Genomic DNA, 23,071 nt, shown 5'->3' with positions numbered 1-23,071 from the left:
TTTTCTTATTACACTAAATTGAATAGGATATTTAGATATTCAACGTTAACTAAAAATTAGTGTACAGGGCAATAAAATTTAATTTTTTAAGGCATCAAACATTGTTTAAATGACTTACTTTAACTATAATCCATCTGGTAGCAACCTTGGATTTACTTCCTTGACTATCCTTGAATCCCTTCAAAGCATTGATTAAGAGAAACATGCATGTGCATTGTACAATTAAAATACTGATGTCAAATTGTAATCATAATGTAGATGTATTTTAAAATTCAACTGACCTGTTAATAATTCCTTTTCAAGTAGTTGTCAGGCCTATTGTGCAAGGAACAAAACCAGATGACAACATTGTCCTTAGGCAAAATAACGGCCATTTTCCAATGTGCATTGCATTGGAGAATATTAAGTTATTATAAAGCATACATGATTTAAATTGATTTGTTCAGTTTAACTTACCCATTCAAGTAGGCTCCTAGGTACACATCTCTCTGTGAATTCTGCATCCATTTCTTAATATAATCTTTTGATTCAAATTGTAATTGCCCAAATTTTTTTATGGACTATGGCTCGAGGAATCCATACACATCGTCATTCCCCGCTCACATACTTGTCTTAATCATATGCTTATTGTTGTTAAAATAAAGTAAATTATGTATGAATTTAAATGAATCAGGTAGGTAATATACAATAATGTAAAGTGACTAACAGAATCCACAATTGTATAACAAAGATGCTCAGACATTGACCATGGTGAGCTATTTCAGAAAGATCTTCATGCTTTATGTACAATGGGAAGTTATCATTATACACCCCAAACACGATAGCATCCCACGACACCTGCAACGGCTTGAGGAAAAGCTGCGGGATGGTTAATGTCATTAGGTATATGGGATCGACATCAGGATCCGACCTATCTATAGGTTTCACTGGTTCCTCAGTTCCCTGTTTATCTTACACAGTTAATAAACATAAGCGAATGAGAGTGAAAACTTTATTTGTAACAACTTTTTAAATAATTCTTAAAAACAAAAACAATGAAATACATGTTCTGAAAAAGGCTTTTTACAAGATGTGTCGGCCAAGCAAGGAAGGTGTTAAGTGCCTCCCCCAGTAACTGAACCTCTTGAGTGGGTACATGAATGTGAGCATTAGCATCTCCAACTTCCTCAACACCAACCTTCACTTGATCATTTCCTAAAGGAACTGTCATACCCTAATTTCGTCCGGGGACACTAGCGGTCGGCTTTCGAACCTTGTTTGTTCCCTTCGGGACCCTCAAAACAAGCATTGTTGTGTAATCCATAAAGTTTCACAACATTCTGAAAGGAAAAGCAAGCATCGTTGCGTAATCCATAAAGTTTCGCAACGTTTCAGAAGAAAAACACCCATCACCGTGGAACCTGTAAAGTTTCGGGAGGTTTCAGAAAGAAATCGGCAGAAAAACACAAAAGGGGGTGTATTTAGTAAAATTGGGGTGCAAATAGAAATTTTCAAATCTGGGCCCATCTAGAGGATTCTGGACCTTTTCTTTCTTCCTAGCTAAGCAACCAGCTCGCCTGGGTGGCAAGCACCTCCCTCCTTTTGTTGAAAAATGGCTTCTGGGGATTTCGTAATGCTTCCGTAAAATTCTTGTCACCCTAAATAAGAATATTTCACTTAATATGGGTGAGAAGGAAGAGAAAAAAGAATAAAATCAAGTGCTATATGCTTTCGTAAGGCTTATGTAACTTTTCCATGAATTACGAAAAAGGGGGGTGAACTAATCAAGATGGGGGTGTAAATAATAATTTTTAAATTTTCGAATCTAGGCTCTTCCAGAATATTTTGTAAGCTGGGTTGCTTAAGAAGGAAGCAACCTAGCTTGCCTGGGCGAGCTGGGCGGCAACCTCCTCCCCATTTTTCTATAAATAGGTCAGGGGGGCTGTTCCAAAGGGTCCATGACCCCTATGCTATGCATTTCAACTATTTTGGGTGAAAAAATGTGTTTCCGTGAAGAAAATCCAAGTCGAGGTGCTCTTGTAACGCTTCCAAGACGTTTCTGTGAGCAATTTTGTGAAGATTTTCCGTCGTTCTTCACTGTTCTTCGTAGGTCTGAGTTCCTCATCTCAATTGAGGAATACGTAGGAGCGAGGGAAACACCCTTGTCATCCACAAAAAGATAAAAAATACAAAAAGGCCTATAAAAAGCTAAAAACATAAAAAAAGGAAAATAAAAAAAATCGAAGACATGATATTGTACACTTGGTTAAAGGTTGTCGTCCCTTGTGACGAACGCGTGGGGTGCTAATACCTTCCCCGTGCGTAAAAACAACTCCCGAACCTTTCGCAATTAAAGTTCGTATACTACATCTTTCTGGGTTTTCCATCGTTTTCCTCAAATAAACGTTGGTGGCGACTCCGCACGCCTTCCTCCCTTGGAAGATGTACCCGTGAGCCCTGCGTCGCCCTCTCGCCGAAGAGTAGGTTGCGACATATGGCGACTCCGCTGGGGACTGTTTTTAGAGAGTTAGGCCTATTAATCTTTTGTGCAAAAGTTGTGTTTTCTCTTTCATCGGTTTCCCTTTTCCTTTATGTTATTGTATAAACTTCTTCGATGCTATAAGCGTGTTTTAATGTATGCATGAGATAAATATGTATTCATTTGATGCACACAACACCAACACCTTTTTGCACACGCGGTGAGTTGAAAAGGGGCCCTATACCCGGGTCCGAGGGAACATATGGAGTGGAGGTGAATCTGTGGTCATGCTGGGTCTCCGACTTGCTTGATAACAGTGAACCTTCATCTAGAGTTTTTCTCTTTGATAACATATTGCTGCTGGTAGTCCCTACTGCCGCAATATGTTTTTCGAAGGGGATGATACCTCTAGAAACCATCAAGAGAGATATGACCACCTTGGGAATTATCACTAAAAGCCTATTAGTTTCTCCCGTTTAGGTCCCTAAAATAGGGGCACGAAGCGAACACGCTGCGTGCCTTTTAAACACTGCCATGCATATAACCTAAATGTCATGTACGCCTTTGCTGTATGATTATTAGAGGATATTGCCATGCTGTGTACATTCCCTGTTGCGCTTGCACGCATCTGCATCATGCCATCACGCATACGTTGTATGCTTGTCTCATCTTTTGTCACGGGAAGCCGGATGGTTCATATCACCTTCTTAACTGCACAAATGGGGCATTGCGCCCTCGAATGCGCAAGTAAAAAGAGATGATTTTTTGGGCTCTCGTGTCCGTAAATGCATTCATATCATGCATCGCATAAGCATCTCTTCATGGCATCGTAATGGACGTATCGTTCCTGCATTTGTCACTTATCATTTCATGCATTTCATTTTGCATAAGACATTTCATCACCATGCATCTGCATCTAACATGCTTTTTGCATACCTTTTATTTTCATGTTTACTCATGCATGATCCTTGCATTTTCCTCTGCAAAACAAAAACAAAAAAAGGAAGTGTGAAAATTCACACTGCATACTTAGTTGCATGTGTTAGGTACCATGAGCCAACCATGTCTAAAAAAAAACAACAAAACAAAATGATTGAGCATGATACCTAATGTGTGGTTAACTAGGAAATGATGTTTCTGCAGGCATCTCAATCTCGTAATTCCATTTTCCAAGCATAGCATACGTATTCCTATGTCTTTCATCTCTATGAAATGTTATCAAAGTATTGGCGATCAAAATTGACATTCCTTGGGTTATGGGGTTGAACCAAGCTCATGCTTTTGCTAAAAGGTTCATCGACTCAAGTTAAAGTATGGAAGTAACCATCTTGCAAAAAAATTGGGGCAAAAGATGAATCAAGTTACATCGCTGCTTCGTCTACTGCCAAACACATTTAGGACTGTTGATGTCCTTATTACTCCCATTTTCACCTTGACAAAGATGTCATGGACCATGTTGAAAATCTAAATTGATTCAACCCCATGTCCTGCATAAAAATTTGCAATACTTCAATTGTGCCTCATTCGCATACATCCATGCTTTTCATTGGTTGCATTGCTCATTGCATTCTTTCCTTGAAAAAAAAACGAACTTAATCATTGTTATCAAAAGGAAATAACACACTTTACGGCACCCTTACCGAACCGGTGCTAGAGCTAGAGTAATGGGTGAAGTAGAGGAGGTGCAAGAGCAAATGAAGGCCAACACTGAGGCCTTGAAAGAGCAAATGGCCACAATAATGGAGGCCATGATGAGCATAAAGGAGATAATGGAGGTCAATGCGGTTGCAATAGCCGCTACTAGCACCATTGCTGAGGTGGACTTGACCCCTCCATATGGCCTCAACTAAATAAATCATCCAACCCCAGATATGGTAGGTCTGGAAGGCAAAGAGTTGGGAGGTATGGGCGGCCTTCATTTAGTGCGAAAAACAAACATGCCTTCTCACCATATGGCTTGCCTCCCAACTATACACCACCCAATGTGGCATACACTCCCAGTGAGGATGTTAATAACTCTGAACCCATACTCATTGAAAGCTGACAACCTCAAACTGATCATGCACATGTCTCTCAAACCATTGGGGAGACACATGAAATTCCCCACCACAATCTAGCCGACTTCGAGCCTTGCCTCGGATATGCCACTAAAGGGCAAGCAGTTGGTGGTATACCCCTGCAAAACACTTTGGAGGGGCCTTAATTTCGCCCCCAACCACAACCCTTCTATGGAAAAATGGTGGGTTGCACACCTTCAAGCTTTGCGGATTTGGTCTTCGCCGACGAAAGTATCAAAGTGGGTCTGGAAAAAGGCAAATCTGATCATCCTGCTTTGATGAATGCAAAAACTGGGGCAAATGAAGAGGATGAGAATGAGGGAGAAACCCTTGCTATGACTACCATTCCTACACAGTCAAATTTCCCATGAGCCCAACAATGTCATTACTCAACCAATAACAGTCCCTCTCACCCAGTCATCCACAAAGGCTATCCCAAAATCATCCACAAAGTTTGTTGGCCGCACATCCAATGCCAAGCGCAAACCAAAACACCAACCAAGAAATGAATTTGGCAGCGAAAAAGTCTGTAGAATTCACCCCAATTCCAGTGTCCTATGCTGAATTGCTCCCATATCTACTCGATAATTCAATGGTTGCCATAACCCCAGCCAAGGTTCCTCAACCTCCATTTTTCCGAGAATACGACTCGAACGCAACATGTGCTTATCATAGAGGGGCCCTGGGGCATTCCATTGAGCATTGTAGGACCCTGAAGCATAAGGTGCAAGGTCTAATTGATGCGGGCTGGCTGAAATTTGAGGAGAATCGCTTGTGAATCCCGACATTGACAAGAGATGCCACACATGGGGCAATTTGAAGGTTGTTACAAGAGATCTCTAATGACTCATTAGGATTTTCAAGCTTATGCCATTATTGTGAACCACAGTTACAATGCTAAATAATATGGATAAATTTGACATCCTTGTCTCTCTCATCCTCTCACAATTACATCTTTGCAAATTCAACTTCCATCAGAATGTGAGTGTAAGCCATTGGTTTGTTTGCTCAAGCAACCTGTGCTCCTGAGTTTTTGACTTCCAAGACTGTTCAATCAGAGATTACTCATCCTGCACGTTGGTGGGGGTGCCGTAAAATGATGAGTAAAGTTCAAAGCAATAAGTTTCTGAATAAGAAAAGAAGAAAAAAAGCATTTGATTGACTGTGTTTTCAAGTAAAAATATAGACATTCATGTGACCTCATTTCATCATCCTAAAAGTGTCTTTTTGAGAGAGAAGTGAGTTATCAAGAATAGGAGTCATTTGACTTAATCCGTCAACTGAAAAATCCTTCAACTATTTCTTGTCCTTGGAAATCCTTTTTGAGAATCAACCGCTTCTTTCATTCTTCCTTCCTACAAGGTTGTGAAAACAAAACAACGATGGATACCTCAGAGCCCTACACTGGGGCAATGAAAGGCACATGAGCCTCAGGAAAACTTAGGGGAAGATCAAAAGTTCTCACCCGTCGATGTTTTTAAATAAAAAAGGGGGGGACAAACCCTTGGATTTTAATGGATTGATTAAACGTCAAACGGCTCCATTGTCGTCACTCCAAAATGGTCAAGTGACTAAATCAAACAGAACATACACTCTGAGGGAGTTCTCGGAGAGATTTGCAAAAGATAGGATAAGGTTACATGAATTATCGCCTTCAGAGGGCTGCACGTCCTCGCCTTTCGAGGGCTGCACGTCCTCGCCTTTCAAGGGCTACATGTCCTCACCATCAGAGGACTACACGTCCTCCAAAGGGCTGCACACCCTAGCCTTCGGAGGGCTACACGTCATCGCCTTTGGAGGGCTACACGTCCTCGCCTTCAGAGGACTCCATGTCCTCACCTTTAGAGGGCTGCACGCCCTCGCCTTCATAGGCCTACGCGTCCTCACCTTTCGAGCGCTACACGTTCTCGCCTTCAGAGGACTACACGTCCTCGCCTTCAGAGGGCTACACGCCCAAACCTTCAGAGGGCTACATGCCCTCGCCTTTAGAGGACTACATGTCGTCGCCTTCAGAGGGCTACACGCCCTCGCCTTCAGAGGGCTACATGCCCTCGCCTTCAAAGGACTGCACGTCCTCCCTTTTAGAGGACTACACGTCCTCACCTTCAGAGGGCTACACACCCTCGCCTTCAGAGGGCTGCACGCCCTTACCATCAGAGGGCTACACACCCTCGCCTTCAGAGGGCTGCACACCCTCACCTTCAGAGGGCTACATGCCCTCGCCTTCAGAGGAGTACACGTCCTCACCTTCATAGGACTACATGTCTTCCCCTTCAGAGGGCCGCATGTCCTCGCCTTCGTTGGGATACACACCCTTGCCTTCAAAGCACTACACGCCCTCGCCTTCAGAGGGCTGCACATCCTTGCTTTCAGAGGGCTCCACATCTATGCCTTCTGAGAACTCAAGGTGCTCTGCCCTTAATGCTTAATCGAGGCTTGCGCTCCCGGGTGAGGGGCTAGTAGTTTGCTTTTATTAGTTCTTGGGCCACCCCCTGATATTGGAGGGTGACTAAGTGTGCAAGCGCAACCAGAGGATGGGGCAGGTCTCTGGCTTTGATGAGGAGACTATCGCACAATTACTATGCATACTGGGGCAAGATTTCACCCAGCCGCTGCAAGGAGACGAGTGTGGATCGTGCACACCAACATATGGATGATGTTGCTACTTATCAACCTTTTTCCCAGCGACCAGCACTCCGATCTCCCCCTACCGAAGTGTCAGCTGGTTTATGTAATCATGACATAGGTAAGTATGCACGTGGCTCAAATGGTCTCTAATGTCATCTACTATTTGCAGGGATCGCGCCCACAAGACAGCCAGTGGACCCGAAGAAGTCCAACAGGGCCCTGGGGTTCTAGCTCTAATTATGGGACTCTGTCAGTTCTACAGAGTGACCACCACTCCGATCTCCCCCTGCCAAAGTGTCAGCAGGTTTATGCCATCATGACATAGGTAAGTATGCACATGGCTCAACTAGTTTCTGATGCCATCTACTATTTGCAAGGATCGCGCCCGCAAGACACCCAGTGGACCCGAAGAAGTTCAACAAGGTCCTGGGGTTCTAGCTTTGATTATGGGCCTCTGTCGGTTTTACAGAGTGCCTGCCGCCCCCAACAAGGTCATCAGGCCCCCTATTAACCGGGATTTCATCAAGAAGTATTGCGCCCCCAGGCAGGCGCAGGGCGAGGCACCACGGTAGCCTGGGGACGGCCAGCAGCTAGCGGCATATGCATCGCCACCACCTCAAGAATCCACCTCAGCTCATCTACAAAGGCTAGAGCATTGCCTACGATACATGGCCGACCAGCAGGCACCCAACCATCGATACAGGTACGAGCAGGTACTGGGCCCGTGATCAACAAATCACCATCCCGCGTTCGGCTCAAGACGTTAAAGAAGCGCTACTAGGAGGCAACCTAGTACCTTTTAAATTTCCGTTTGTTATTTTGTGCACCTATGTTTCTTAAGCCACGGTTGAACATGCCTAGTTGCTCATAATCCTAGGGACCTAAATAAACAAGCACAAACTGAGAAGGCAGTAATACCTCGCAAAATATATATATATATATGTATATGTTTAGGTAGCAAAAATGCTTTGAATACGTATGTATATGTTTAGGTAGCAAAAACAAAATAAAAAATAAAATTGGTTAACTAAAAAGCCAACATGCTTTCGAAAAGAAATAGACTCCAGCTTTTCGTTGGGAAGAGTCACCAATCAAAACACAAGGGTTTTTGAGAAAAAAAATGTGTCTACAACCTAAAGGGTGAATGTTGTGGAATTTTTCGAACACCCAAAATGGACTCGGACGATTGCATAAATTGATAAAAGAGCATGTTTTGGAAACACTAGGTTGACTTAAATAGGGAAAATGAATCCTGAGCCCTAGTGTCACACAACCCTAAAACTTGATGCTTGAGTGTCTGCATAGGTGCATGCATGACTAGCTTTGCATAAGTTTCTAAATCATCATTGTTGCATGAGTGTCATGGAAATAATGTGGGACATTCCTCTGCAAGCCTTTTGAGCTAAGACCTCAAATCGCCATGAACCTTGACCCAGGATGAGAATTTCCATCGTTGCCCTCAGAGAAAGGAACAGTGGGGTCTCCCAAGAAAGAAGAGTCACTCACTGTTGAGCTGCTAACATGCATAAAAAAGACAAAAACAAAAGAAAGTTCCCAATCAAAGATCGGCAAAAAACAAAAGAAAAGAAAAAAAAGTTCCCAATCAAAGATCAGAAGAAAACAAAAGAAAAATAAAGTTCCCGATCAAAGATCAGAAGAAAACAAAAAGGAATTCTACAGAAAGGTCTTCAGACTAGACAGTATGAGAACAAACATACAAAGTTGTCACGAGCAAGAAAGAAAAGAAAGAAAACCACGATTGGAAGTGGTCCTCTCCCTTTGATTACTGATCGAGGCCGTACCCGAATCAAATAAACATTGAAAATGCAGTATCTAGGAATTGATCCTAGGTCGTCTCCCAGCGAGCAATGATCAACCAAACGTTCATAACATATGTTAATCAAACAGTAACGAAGTAGGGGGATTTGTTTTTTTTTGTAATTTAAACAGCAAGTAACTTGAATTAAATAAATAACAGAACTAAAACGTGATGTTTCCCCTTGATTCTAAAGCAAGTCTCTTATCCTAGGTTACGAGAATTTATCCCTAATCAGTTCAACCACTTAATCCAACCCGAAATTAATTTACTCAGCGAAAATTAACCTAAGGTTGTCATTATGTGATTAAGCAACACATACACCAATTAATCCCTCTCACATGTCCATTAAGCATGAATGAAAATGATCATTAAGCATGAACGTAAATTAAGCACAGAGACAATTAATCAAGCATTAAGCATGCATGGATTAATAGCAACAAATACAGAGCAATTGGTGAAGAGGAAAAACTGATCATAATTCAATAGTAATAACAGAACCTCAAAGAGAGTTGTGCTTGATCCTCAAGAGAAAACAACATTGGAGACTCAGCCTTCCATTAATCAGCAGAAACGAAAACGAATTCAAAGGCAGAAGCAGAAAATGAAATTGCAATTTGAAGCAGAAAATGAAATTTTATTGCTACGTGAACAGTGCGCGTGAACTAACACGAAACTAGAAATGCAAAACCCCAAAATTTTTCTCCTATGTCAATAGTCTACTTCTACTAAAACCCTGGTGCTGTTATAAAGGTCCTCAGCCCCAAAGCTTACAAATCTCTTTTAAGGCCAAGCCCAAAAACGAAATAAAATAAAATTGGATAAAATAAAATTGTCTACTCTCTTCAATTCCAAGCCAGTTCAGCCCAATTCCGGATCCAAGCCCAATTGCTTATAATTCTCCTGAAATTAAATTAAAAACACAAAATTAGTCAAGTAGGCCCAAATGATAAAACTGCATAATTAATTTGACAATTAAGGCTAATCAGTAATTAAAATGGTGACAAAAAGGGTTAAGAAATAGGAGAAAATAATGACACATCAAATTTCCCCACACTTAGCCTTTTTCACTCCTAGGCAAAATAAAAAAGCAGAGCAAGGAACAAATCCAGAGACATTAAAGAGAGACAATCAAACACAAAAACATTTATATATTTCTCAATTAATCCCAAGGAATGAAAGGAATGGGCAACATCCAACACGTAAAGAGTTAAAGAATCAAGACAGTCATGAAAATCATCCAAGCACCTCAAACATGGCAAGGTAGTCAATCAACTCAAGAATTGAATGAAAAGTGATAAAGCCTCAAGATATGCACTCTATCTCTCAAGTGTCTAGGCTACTGTTTACTCTCAGAGCACCCATGAAAACAAAAACCACATAGACTTGGAAAAAATCTAAAATTGACAACCAAACTCGACAAACATATACACATGAGGATCAAAAGGTCTTTTAAGGTTGTAATGGGCCAAGGATAAGGTAGAGGAAAGTATGGGATAAGTAGCTAAAACCCAAAGGAGTAGAGGAGCAATGGGGAATAAGTGGGAACAAAGAAAAAGTAGTAAACCCCAAAACCAAAATTAAAAATTAAGCATAAAAAGTAAACCCAAAACAAAATCAACCAAGTCCTCAAACCAAAATCCTATTTATTCAACTTCATTCTTTTTCTGTTTTGCACTCTTTTTTTTCGAATTTTTTTAGAACAACAAACGAAAATTTAAAAGCATTTTGAATATTTGAAAAATAAAGCAACAATTAGGAAATATATGTATATACATCAAGCATGGCCAAAATACATCATCAAGCATGGCCAACAAAAACATATCATCCAGTGAAACATACCCCCCCACACTTATTCCTAAAAGAATTCCAAAGCTCTAAAATTCCTTAAGGGTAGGGTGAGATCATGGTTTTTCACTTAAGGCTTGTAATGAGCTTCAAAACAAAGAAAGGGGACATAGGCTCAAAGGGGCTATCAAAGGAATTAATTCAAGGTAGGCTCATTTGGCTAGAGACTTATAAGAACAAAATGCCTAAATCATCTCCCAACATGCATGTGAAGCAAGAAGTATCAACAAGAGTCAAGCCAAGGCTATTGTGCAAGCAATCAATGGGGCAAAACACACCGAATAAAATAGATGATGATGGCTCAAAATCTCACCAAGGGTAAATCTATCACTTTCAATTCGACCTTTCAAAACTAACTTGACATGCAGAGAAAAACAAGGATTTCAATTCACAAAATGCCAAGAAACTTCTATTTCAAAAAACAATTACCCATTACCGGTACATAACCCAAAATTCAAAGAGAAACATGCAATGTTGTACACAAAACATAAATCCAAAATAACAGAATTAACCTAGAAAACCCCAAATAAAAACAAAATAACCTAGAAAACCCCAAATAAAGAACAATCTCCCCCCCCACACTTAAACAACACATTGTCCTCAATGTAGCACAATCATAGGATCAAGAGCAATCAAAATAATTAACAATTTTGGACAAGTGCAATAAAAGTAAAGAAGGAGACAAAAAAAGAAAACTCCCTAAGTCATGGCGGAAGAGAAGTAGGGTGAAGTAAGGAGGTCTCCTCCACCACTACATCCACATAGGAGGGATTTGTGAGGAATGGTTTCAGCCAGTGTCCATTGACCTTGAAGCTCTTATCTGTGGATTCACTTTTGATCTCAACTATACCATAAGGAAAAGCATTAGTCACCACAAAAGGACCAATCCACTTTGACCTCAACTTACCACTCATGAGTCCGCGCCTAGAGTTAGACAATAAAACTTTCTGTCCAACCACGAAGTCCTTCTTAGCTATCAAACTATCATGGAACTTCTTGGTCTTCTCCTCGTAGAATTTGGAATTCTCATAGGCTTCTAAATGGATCTCATCTAGCTCACTTAGTTGCAACTTCCTTTCCTCTCCAGCCTGATCAATAGAGAAGTTGCAGGTCTTTACAACCCAGTAGGCTTTGTGCTCTATCTCTACAGGAAGATGACATGCCAAGCCAAAGACAACAAGATAAGGAGACATTCCTATGGGTGCTTTGTAGGCAGTCCTATGCACCCAAAGAGCATCATCCTGCCTGGTGCTCCAATCCTTTTTGTTCGGCTGCACAATCTTCTCCAAGATCCTTTTTATCTCCCTGTTTGAAATCTCAGCCTGCCCATTAGTTTGGGGGTGGTAAGGTGTGGAAATTTTGTGCACGACCCCATACTTTTTGAGCAAGGCATACATGGATCTATTACAAAAATGGGTGCCTTGATCACTAACAATGGCTCTAGGGACTCCAAACCTGCAAAACATATTAGATATAACAAAATCCACAACAACCTTAGCACCGTTAGTTCTGGTGGGTTTGGCTTCCACCCATTTTGAAACATAATCAACAACAAGGAGAATATAAACAAAACCAAAAGAGACAGGGAAAGGCCCCATAAAGTCTATACCCCAGACATCAAACACCTCACATAACAACATGTGTTGTTGAGGCATTTGTTGTCTCCGTGAAAGTAAGCCGCCAGCTCTCTGACAAGGCTCACAAGTGCTACCGATTCTCCACACATCCTTGAAGATGGTGGGCCAATAGAAACCGCAGTCAAGCACCTTGCGAGTTGTCCTCTGTATGCCAAGATGGCCACCTGGTGCGAAAGAATGACAAAATTGCAGGACTGAGTCAATCTCATGGTCTGGAATGCATCTCCTAATAACCTGGTCACTGCACAATTTCCACAAATAGGGGTCATCCCAAATATAATGCTTAGCATCGCTCTTAATTTTATCAGTTTGAGCTTTAGATGCTAAGGGAGGAAAAATAGAAGCAACCAAATAATTCACAATATTAGTAAACCATGGAGTGGGGAAGGAATCAGAAATATTATACAGAATGTACAAATGGTCATCCGAAAAATCATCCTAAATGGGTGAGTCCTCAGACGTCCGCTCAATCCTACTCAAGCGTTCAGCTATGAGGTTTTGTGCACTGCTCCAATCAAGGAACTCCAAATCAAACTCTTGGAGCCAAAGCATCCACCTGATCAATCTAGGCTTTGATTCAGCCTTCTTCAATAGGTACTTCAGAGCTGCATGGTCAGTATAAACAATAACACAAGTACCAAGTAAATATGAACAAAATTTCTCAAGAGCAAAAACTATTGCTAATAGCTGCTTCTCTGTGGTAGTGTAATTTTCTTGAGCAGCGTCCAAAGTTCTGGAAACGTAGTAGATCACTCGAGGCGGCTTATCAATCTTTTGAGCAAGGACATCCCCCAATGCGTAATTGGATGCATCGCACATTAGCTCAAATAGGGCTGTCCAATTGGGTGCCTGAATGATAGGGGTGGTAGTCACCGCACGCTTGAGGCAATCAAAAGCCTCTTTGCACCGGTCATCAAAATCAAACTCCACCTCCTTTTGCAGTAGATTGGATACTGGAAGGGCCACTTTGCTAAAATCCTTGATAAAGTGCCTATAAAACCCTGCATGATCAAGAATAGAACAAACCTCTCGCACGCAAGAGGGGTGAGGCAATTGTGATATAACAACTATTTTTGCAGGGTCTACCTCTATGCCCCTACTGGAAATGATATGCCCTAAAACTATACCTTGTTCTACCATGAAGTGACATTTTTCAAAATTCACCACAAGGTTAGTTTCAATGCATCTATTAAGAACTCTATCCAGACTATCCAAACATGCATCAAAAGAGGATCCATAAATAGTAAAATCATCCATAAACACCTCTATGCAATTCTTTAAAAAATCACTGAAAATGCTAAGCATACTCCGCTGGAAGGTACCAGGGGTGTTGTATAGGCCAAAGGGCATCCTCCTATAGGCAAAAGTGCCAAAGGGACAGGTGAATGTGGTCTTTTCTTGATCCTTAGGAGCAATATGAATTTGTAAATAACCAGAAAAACCATCAAGAAAACAGTAATGAGACTTACCTACCAAGCGCTCAAGCATTTGATCAATGAATGGCAGGGGAAAATGATCTTTTCTAATTACCTGGTTCAGCCTCCTATAATCAATGCAGACTCGCCAGCTGTTCTGCACTCTTGTGGGGATAAGCTCATCCCTTTCATTCTTAATCATTGTGAGGCCTGTCTTCTTAGGAACCACTTGGACTGGACTTATCCACTGGCTGTCAGAAATGGGGTAGATGATTCCAGCTTGTAAGAGCTTGGTCACTTCCTTTTTCACCACATCTAGAATGACGGGGTTGAGTCGCCGTTGTGGTTGCCTCACTAGCTTAGCTCTGTCCTCTAAAAGTATCCTATGTATGCAGGTAGATGGGCTAATACCAGGAATGTTTGCTAAAGTCCATCCAATGGCTTTCTTGTGCTTCTTGAGAACTACCAACAACTTCTCCTCTTGCTCAGCAGCAAGGGAGGCAAAGATGATCACAGGAAATTTTTCCTTGTCCTCCAAGTAAGCATATTTGAGGTTTGCTGGTAAGGGCTTCAACTCTGGTGTGGGTGGTGGCTGAACAGTGGGAGGAACCAGGGTAGGAGAAGAAGAAGGTTCCTCAGCCTGCATCTCATAAAGCAAGTCAAAAGTGTATGTACTTCCTGCAACATGGTTAGTGCATTCTGACTCTAAAAAATCAACATCAAGAGGTACAACACCCAAAAAATCAGAACCAGACTCAAATTCAAATTCACTCTCAGCATAAAAATCAGATACAGGATCAAATTCAAACTCAGATTCAGATTCAATGCATAAGGAATGACATGTATGCAGATCAGATAAAAATGGATGTTTCCTGCCATAAAGAGAATCAAAATCAAACATATAATCATCAACAATCTAATCAATTATCTCAGCACGAAAAATAGAATGATCCTCAGATGGATGTTTCATGGCATCAAGAATGTTAAAATGAACAACAATATCACCAAATTCCATAGACAATGTGCCAGCATAAACATCTATCTTGGTTCGGGTTGTTTTCATAAATGGCCTGCCTAAAATAATTGGAATTGAACCATAGAAAAATTCCTCTTCCATATCAAGAACATAAAAATCAGCAGGAAAAATAAGTTCACCAACTCGAACTAGCACATCCTCTATGAAATTTGCGGGGTAAACAACACTTATATTTGCCAAATGAATCACCACATCTGTAGATTGCAAAGGTCCAACAGATAAAGAATTGAAAATGGACAGAGGCATGACACTAATTGGTGCTCCTAGATCTAGCATGGCATTCTCAAATTTGTTGTTCCCAATAATGCAAGGTATACAGAAAGTACCTGGGTCCTTACATTTCTCAGGAATGTGAGGAACAGATTTACCTATCAATGCTGACACATTTATGCACATGCTAATCCTTCCATTGCCTTTGAGCTTCCTTTTGTGGGTGCACGGCTCCTTTAGAAACTTGGCATATCTTGGAATTTGCTTGATGGCATCTAGCAGAGGTATGTTCACCTCTACTTTCCTGAAGGTCTCCAAGATCTCCTTATCCACTTCTTCCATCTTTTTGTTTGGAATTGCTCTAGGTGGAAATGGAAGAGGGATAGGAGGCTACTGCAAGTCAGAATTACTAGAAGAAGGTCCACCTGCATGAAAATTTTTGTTAGCTCCCTCACGATCAGGAAGCTTTCTCTTTTGTGCAACTATCTCATCCTCTTTTTTAGGTGTAGAATGAAGCTTGACAGGTTCAGGTGCAGGTGCTGCTACTGGTGGAGGCACTTGAATTTGCTTGCTAGACCTCAAGGTGATGGAACTCACATTTTTCGGATTCTGCACAATTTGTGAAGGCAATTTGTCAGAATTTTGGGATTGAGCTTGGTTCAACTGAGTAGCCATTTGCCCATCTGATTCGTCAGAATCTAAATGGAGGCACTTGTCTCATGCTGAAATTGCATATTCTGGATGGTCATTTGCCTCACTAACTCTTCTAAGGAAGGTTGAGGAAGGGCCTTAGTTGCTTGTTGTCTTTGTTGTTGTTGTTGTTGCTGCTGCATTGGAGGAGGAAAATATGGCCTGCTTGGACCACAAGCATTCTAGAAATGAGGGACATGTTGTTGTTGTTGTGAAGGACTTGCCCATCTCAAATTTGGATGATTCCTCCAACCTGGATTGTATCTGTTGCTTGAAAGGTCATAATTATTCTGTTGTTGTTGCTTTTGCTGCTGAGGGGGTCTATTATAAATGTTTGCAGCATAAGCTTCAGGTTGCTCATTGACTCTAGATTGCTGCAAAGAAGATCTGTAGAAGAACATAGACCCCAGACTCTTGCAACAGGTGCAGATGCAGATTTCTGATTCATGGCAAGCTGAGTTACTAGGTTGACCAAGGCATTAAGTTTTCCCTCAAGCTTTTTATTTTCAGCAAATGAAGATGAATCTGTGGCCACCTCATGGACTCCTCTAAGGACAATAGCATCATTTCTTGCACTGAATTTTTGGGAGTTGGAAGCCATTTTCTCAATCAAATTCCTAGCCTCAGCAGGAGTCATATCACCAAGGGCTCCACCACTGGTAGCATCAATCATACTCCTCACCATGTTGCTAAGTCCCTTATAGAAATATTGCAGAAGGAGTTGCTCAGAAATCTGGTGGTGAGGACAGCTTGCACACAATTTCTTGAATCTTTTCCAATACTCATACAAGCTCTCTCCACTAAGTTGCCTGATGCCTGAAATGTCTTTTTTGATGGCAGTGGTCCTAGATGCAGGGAATAATTTCTCCAAGAACACCCTCTTAAGGTCATCCCAGCTAGAAATGGACCTGGGAGCAAGGTAGAAAAGCCTTTAGAAAGATATGATCTTACTGGACATCAGGGGGTTTCATGGTAGAACAGACAATATGAACTCCTTAAGATGCTAATGAGGATCTTCACCTGCAAGATCATGAAATTTGGGCAGCAAATGTATTAGTCCAGTCTTGAGAACATATGGAACATCCTCATCAGGATATTGAATGCACAAGCTTTCATTAGTGAAATCAGGTGCAACCATCTCCCTAAGAGTCCTCTCACGAGGTGGAGGTTGAGTCATGTTCTCAATATGAAAATTAATAGTCGAATGCTCAAAATCAAAATATTTAGAATCACCAGCAACAAAATACTCAAATGCTAAAAATGCTAAAAATGCTCAGAATGATCAGGATGCACACTATGCCTAACTAATCTATGAAAGGTTCTATCTATTTCAAGATCAAAGGGTTATAAATCACCTAGATTGCCCCTAGTCATGCACTATATGCAGCAAATCATGTATCTCTCAAATAAGAACTACAAAGGGGGTAAAACTACAACTATAGTCAAACGATATCCAAATGAGCTGAAAATTTGTGAGCAACACCCTAAAATCATGAAAAGATAGCACAAAAAATTTCAGAAAAATTCAAAGTCTAACTATGAAAACTACCTAAGAAAAGTTTAGAAAAATAGGACAATAATACTTGAAAAATAAAAAAAAAAACTTAGTAAACGACTGATTTTTCGAGTTTGGGAAACCCTAACCGGCTAAAGCCGGTTGCCACAGCATGGGAAATTTTTTTTTCAACCCCAAATGCATATATAATAATAGTCATTCTGATACCCGGAGCAAAAGTTATGGCCAATTTAAGTTTTGCTAAGAACAAGTCCCCAAATTTTTTGTCTCTCTCAAATTCAGCCACACCAAGTGCTCTTGGTATTTTTCACACAAAATATGGATCAAAATAAACTACCACACAAAAAATCAGCCAAAAACAACAACTCTAACTATCAAAACAAAAATCGCCAATTAAATTGCAAAATCAGTTGCTAATCACTATTCACAGCATTACACAAAATTGAAATAGGGAAGCGATAAACAGGGGACGCGACTGAAATGCAAAACAGAACACTACACAAAACAAAACAACACACACTCACAACCTAAACGACAGAGCTACACACAAGACAACTAAACACTATTATGAACCTTTGGACCACTGCTCCCCGGCAATGGCGCCAAATTTGATCGAGGTCGTACTCGAATCAAATAAACATTGAAAATGCAGTATCTAGGAAGTGATCCTAGGTCATCTCCCAGTGAGCAATGATCAACAAAACATTCATAACATGTGTTAATCAAACAGTAACGAAGTAGGGGGGTTTGTTTGTTTTTGTAATTTAAACAGCAAGTAACTTGAATTAAAGAAATAACAGAACTAAAACGTGATGTTTCCCCTTGATTCAAAAGCAAGTCTCTTATCCTAGGTTACGACAATTTATCCCTAATCAGTTCAACCACTTAATCCAACCCAAAATTAATTTACTAAGTGAAAATTAACCTAAGGCTGTCATTATGTGATTAAGCAACATATACACCAATTAATCCCTCTCACATGTCCATTAAGCATGAACGAAACTGATCATTAAGCATGAACGTAAATTAAGCACAAAGACAATTAATCAAGCATTTAGCATGCATGGATTAATAGGAACAAATACAGAAGCAATTGGTGAAGAGGAAAAACTGATCAGAATTCAATAGTAATAACAGAACCTCAAAGAGAGTTGTGCTTGATCCTCAAAAGAAAACAACACTAGAGACTCAGCCATCCATTAATCAGCAGAAACGAAAACGAATTCAAAGGCAGAAGCAGAAAACGAAATTGCAATTTGAAGCAGAAAACGGAATTTTATTGCTACGTGAACAGTGCGCGTGAACATTAACACAAAACTAGAAATGCAAAACCCTAAAATTTTTCTCATGTCAACAGTCTGCTTCTACTGAAACCCTGTTGTTGTTATAAAGGTCCTCAGCCCCAAAGCTTACAAATCTCTTCTAAGTCCAAGCCCAAAAACGAAATAAAATAAAATTGGCCCAAATAAAATAAAATTGGATAAAATAAAATTGTCTGCTCTCTTGAAGTCCAAGCCGGTTCAGCCCAATTCCAGATCCAAGCCCAATTGCTTATAATTCTCTTGAAATTAAATTAAAAACACAAAATTAGTCAAGTAGGCCCAAATGATAAAATTGCATAATTAATTTAACAATTAAGGCTAATCAGTAATTAAAATGGTGACAAAAAGGGTTAAGAAATAGGAGAAAATAATGACACATCAATTACCAACCAAAATCTTGTGCGTCGACGACTTTTTTGCCCAGCACTAAACAAAAACAGAAAAGGAAAAGGCCAAAACACTCAAAGTCCTAGTGATCCATGATCACGCACGTTATCTCTGATTTGATAGGAAATGAGTTGCAAAGTCAAATCATGACATACCTATGGTTCGGAATTAGGATGAAACACTTGCCTGTGTGAGGTTTATACACTCTGAGTGATTTTCTTCTATTTTCAGTTGGACCTATTGTTTCCTCTAAATGGTAATTTAGAAATGAAACGCTAACATCGAAAATCTCATTTGTGGTTACGAGAAAATTTCATCAGCATACTCTCCTTCCCCAATAAACACATTGTTTTTCTCCAAAAATTATATGTTGCTCTGATCGGTTGGACGTTTTTTTTCTTTATTAAAGCATGTACGCATTTTAGTGAAAGAATACCGAGACAATTTTAGTCTCACATAGTTATCAAGAACTACGTAGGTATGAGTTCCTCATGACAAATTGAGGATACGTAGGAGCAAAAGCCCCGCTTTTGTCGACCACCCCACCTTATGCTATCGTGACCTGTGATTCCGGTGGCATGCAGAGACACCCGATGTTTATCCGCACACACTTTTTGCTATCATGACCCAAGGGTCCGGTAGCATGCAGAGACCAACGTGGTCTTCTACACCTTTCAAGGAAATGTCAGCGTCTTCCGGCTGAGACTATGAAAAGTCTCGTTTCTACCGTCAGACTCAAGGGTTCGGTAGCATGCAGAGACCAACGTAGTCATCTGCACCTTTCATGGAGATGTCAGCGTCCTCTGGCCGAGACCACGAAAAAGTCTCTTTTCTACCTTCAGACTCAAGGGTCTGGTAGCACGCAGAGACCAACATGGTCATCTGCACCTTTCCTGGATATGTCAGCATCTTCCGACCGATACTACGAAAAAGTCTCGTTTGTACCGTCAGACTCAAGGGTCCGGTAGCATGCAGAGACCAACATGTTTATCTGCACCTTTCTCGGAGATGTCAGCATCTTCCGGCCGAGACTGCGAAAAAGTCTCGTTTCTACCGTCAGACTCAAGGGTCCGGTAGCACGCAGAGACCAACGTGGTCATCTGCACCTTTCCCAGAGATGTCAGCATCTTCCGGCCGAGACTGCAAAAAAGTCTTGTTTCTACGTCAGACTCAAGGGTCTGGTAGCATGTGGAGATACCTCATGGTTATCCACATCTTCGTCAGCCAGAGGCGAACAAGTCCGATGATATCGGGATGATGATGGTCGTCCAGAGGCAAACAAGTCTCATTTCTAATCAATTTGAAGATTTTTGCAGGTTTTACCTTTGTCATCCAGAGACATTCAAGTCCGATGACGCGCAAGACTCTTCTCTGCTAAACAGAGACGATCAAGTTCGATAGCATGTGGAAACGTCATGGCTATCCAGTTTTATCACTTTCAAGGCATTGAGGTTTTTACTGGTGCTCCTGATGCCTTTTCTATTCTTTCTGATTGAAAGCTTCCGCTGGTTGGGCTATTGATCGGTCGAGTTATGTTCCGCTAGAATGAAATTAGTGTCTAATCTTTACTTCCCTTTTATCTCCAATAAAAGACAAGTAAAGAGGGGCAACTATCATACCCTAATTTCATCCGGGGACACTTGCGGTCGGCTTTCAAACCTTGTTTGTTCCCTTCGAGATCCTCAAAACAAGCATTTTTGCATAATCCGTAAAGTTTCGCAACATTCCAGAAGTCAAAACAAGCATTGTTGTGTTCCATAAAGTTTCGCAACATTCCAAAAGGAAAAGCAAGCATCATTGCGTAATCGATAAAGTTTCGCAATGTTTTGGAAGAAAAACACCTATCACCATGGAACCCGTAAAGTTTCGAGAGGTTTCGGAAAGAAATCGATAGAAAAACACGAAAGGGGTTGTATTTAGTAAAATGGGGGTGCAAATAGCAATTTTCAAATCTGGGCCTATCTAGAGGATTCTGGACCTTTTCTTTCTACCTGGCTAAGCAACCAACTCACCTGGGCGAGATAGGCGGCAAGCACCTCCCTCCTTTGTTGAAAAATGGCTTTCGGGGCTTTCGTAATGCTTCCATAAAATTCCTGAAACCCTAAATAAGCATTTTTCACTTAATATGGGTGAGAAGGAAGAGAAAAAAGAAGAAAATCGAGTCCTATATGCTTCTGTAAGGCTTCCATAACTTTTTCGTAAATTACGAAAAAGGGGGTGAACTTATGAAGTTGGGGGTGTAAATAGAAATTTTCAAATTTTCGAATCCAGGCCCTTCCAGAACATTTTGGAAGCTGGGTTTTTTAAGGAAGAAGTAACCTAGCTCACCTGGGCAAGCTAGGCGGGAACCTCCTCTCCATTTTTCTATAAATAGGCGAGGGGGGGGGTGGCTGTTCCAAAGGGTCCCTGACCCCTATGCTATGCATTTAAGCTGTTTTGGGTGAAAAAATGTGTTTTCGTGAAGAAAATCCAAGCTGAGGTGCTTCCGTAACGTTTCCGAGATGTTTCCATGAGTAATTTCGTGAAGATTTTTCGTCGTTCTTCACCGTTCTTCATACGTTCTTCGTTCTTCAACCGGTAAGTTTTCAAATCCGAGACTTTCAATTCATTTCTTGTTTTGTTGGCTTTCATCTTTATTTCTATCACTTTCAGTTTTCTTTTCTTCCATTTTTAATGAGCTTTAACCGATCGTTTAAGCTGTTATCTTGCCTAATAAATGATAAAATGAATTTCAACCGATCATTTGTGTTGTAATCTCGTTTAATAACTATTAAAGAAAAATCTAACAGATCGTTCACACTGTAACCTCGGTTAAACCAAAAAAGCAAAATAATAATAAAATAATCAAAATATCTTTGAAAAAAGTAATAATAAAATAATCAAAAAAATCAATCAGACATTTTTCTTTGAAAGTTTCCTTGAATGAATTGACTAATAATCAAAGTGAAACTAAGGCTAAAATCAACTCACAAATCAAGCTTTGTCCAAAAAAGTCACTTAAAACCGTTTTAAGGTCTGTCGCCTTAAATGGTCCTCTTTGATTTTATCAGTTAACATGGACCGTTCAAAAGCAACACATAACTTTACAGCTTTTGCAAGAACTACGTAGATTTGATTTCCTCATTGCAATTGAGGATACGTAGGAGCAAAAGCCCCGCTTTTGTCGACCACCCCAAGAGATCGTTAATGGTCCAACACCTTAACGTTTCTATCCTTTCAAACACCTAGAGATCGTTAATTGTCCAACACCTTAACGTTTCTCTCCTTTCAAAACCAAGAGATCGTTAATGGTCCAACGCCTTAACGTTTCTCTACTTTTCAAAAATCAAAAGATCGTTTAATGGTCCAACGCCTTAAATGACCTCTTGTTTGATTAAAATATATCTTGTGAAAAAAGATAAAAACAACTCCACCAACGTTTAGTTTTGAAAGAACTACGTAGGTCTGATTTCCTCATCGCAATTGAGGAATACGTAGAAGCAAGGGACACACCCTTGTCGACCACATAAAGATAAAAAATACAAAAAGGACCATAAAAAACTAAAATCATAAAAAAGGGAAAATAAAACAAATCGAAGACATGATATTGCACACATGGTTAAAGGTTGTCGTCCCTTGTGACGGACGTGTGGGGTGCTAATATCTTCCCCGTGCATAAAAACAACTCCTGAACCTTTCGCAATTAAAGTTCATAGACTACACCTTTCCGATTTTTCTGACGTTTTCCTCAAATAAACGTTGGTTGCGCCTCCCTTGGAAGATGCACCCGTGAGCCCTGCGTCGCCCTCCTGTCGAAGGGTAGGTTGCGACAGGAACATTGGGGACGATCGTCCACCCCTCATAAACTCTTCCAAGAGCAACTAGACGGGGAGGATTGTCATCGACATACAACCTACATTTGTTCTTAGTCACTGTTTCTGGGTCCTACCTTGAGGGATCGATACAACTTTCCTTTGTGCCGACACAAGAAGCAGAAGGACCAACCTCAACCTTAGGAGGCAGTGCAAGTCCCTGCGATTGCATCTGGCTGAAGGAAAACATTAATTGTTGA

Source organism: Glycine soja, chromosome 3 (genome assembly GCF_004193775.1).
Source record: "Glycine soja cultivar W05 chromosome 3, ASM419377v2, whole genome shotgun sequence".
Classification (NCBI taxonomy): domain Eukaryota; kingdom Viridiplantae; phylum Streptophyta; class Magnoliopsida; order Fabales; family Fabaceae; genus Glycine; species Glycine soja.
The sequence above is the reverse complement of the archived record's forward strand: the minus strand, read 5'-3'. Positions refer to the sequence as shown.